The sequence below is a fragment of the Arvicanthis niloticus genome, chromosome 3, assembly GCF_011762505.2.
Source record: "Arvicanthis niloticus isolate mArvNil1 chromosome 3, mArvNil1.pat.X, whole genome shotgun sequence".
Taxonomy (NCBI): Eukaryota; Metazoa; Chordata; class Mammalia; order Rodentia; family Muridae; genus Arvicanthis; species Arvicanthis niloticus.
Window position 1 is genome coordinate 89,576,054 of NC_047660.1, and position 1,516 is coordinate 89,577,569.

The window sequence follows — 1,516 nt, forward strand, 5'->3', positions numbered from 1 at the left end:
AGCCACCTGGTAACTAGCTTCATGAGAGCAGGCTTTTGGAGGGTAAGGCTGGCTTAAAGCATGGATGCACATTTTAGGGTAAACTGAAAGTCTACTTCCTAGAAGACTGACAGCTTTATATTTAAAAAGGAAGCCACAGTCTCTCCCTCATGGATACCACTGCATAGCAGACAAGAGGAAGGGCCAATTCTCCTACACTCCCACTTTTGGGCCTGGCTTCATAAACCCCACAAACAGGATTAGTTCAACTGTGCTGCCGGGCCTGTTTTCTCAAGTGCTCCAGTTGATGAGGAGGCGGGCACAGCTCTCTTCTCATGAACTCAGAGCCATGTCTCCAGCTTGCTTCAGGTGGTAAGGGTTGAGGGGGGAGGAGTGTATCTCCCCCTTGTCCATACCATTGCACAGGAAATGAATGGCAGGGCCAGGTCTTCCACACTCATATTCTAGGGTCCTGGCTCACTCACAACTCCTGAAATGTGCTGTGCCACTCTCTGCAATACTGCAGCTGGCTAGGATTTAGGGTCAGTTCCCTTACCCTCATGACAGACCAACTCTCCCACAATGCCTAGGGTGGAGCCAGTTCTGCCCAGCCTGTAGACATCAACATATTTTCAGGCAGCAGCCCAGACCAGGGATATCTTCCTGGTCTTTTGTGTTAAAAGACCTCTGCTACTGAAGGACCATAGACCAAGATGTGGCCACTGGCGGTAGCACAGGCCTGGACCCCACTGTAGTCTCAGGTGGCATCATCTGCTGCTCGCATCAGGCTATTTCTCACTCCCCTCCAGTCTTTAGTTCTGCCTTTCTTCATTATGCCCACATTCTTCTGTTTCTTCTTCTCTTCTATTTCTCCACCACTTACTTGCTCCTTTCAGTGGTGCTCGGGATTTCTGAGATTCTTGGGGTCATCTCAGACAGGGTCTCAGAAGTGATATGCCCGATCATGCATTATGGCACAGGGCAGAGATCGTCTCCAGCGTGGTCTGTCCCTCTATGCTCCCGTGGGCCTGCATGGTGCCTGAGTGGTGGTCATCTCAGGATCATTTTTTTTTAGTGAATGCTAAGCTACTAATTACTTAGGTCTTCATAGGCAGAACACCAAGCATAGACAAGGCCTCTGTACTCTCTGCCACCTATTGATGCACATGTGACACAGCAGCCACACCTGCAATGCTTCTAGCAGGAGAGGTCTTATGCATTTTAACACAGAAAACTATCAAGAGAGCTTAAAAAGATAGTATTTGTTTGCATTACAAAGTCATTCCATGGCAACCAACCCAGCCTCCTGATTATTCATGAGGAGAAGCTTCTGTGACTTTATCAGATCCTGTAGACCCCACCTTTCACTAACACATTCAATTTGGAAGTAGCATACAACATACAAAAGATATAAAGTCTAAGGGCACCTATGATCTTCAAAGCTTTTCGCATCGTCTTTGGATCTGGAATGAAAATTAGCATCCTTGGCTGTAGCCAATGGATGGATGTCAGCAGTCACCTTCCTGATTCAACAGTA

The 1,516-nt window shown here is 47.6% G+C and overlaps 1 non-coding gene across 1 annotated transcript; it reads right to left on the bottom strand.

The window, feature by feature from the left end:
• Positions 1–1,056: 1,056 nt before the first annotated feature.
• LOC117706426 (small nucleolar RNA SNORA17) lies at positions 1,057–1,187 on the bottom strand. Its single transcript, XR_004606533.1, has one exon. It is a non-coding gene; the product is annotated as a small nucleolar RNA SNORA17 (small nucleolar RNA).
• Positions 1,188–1,516: the final 329 nt, after the last annotated feature.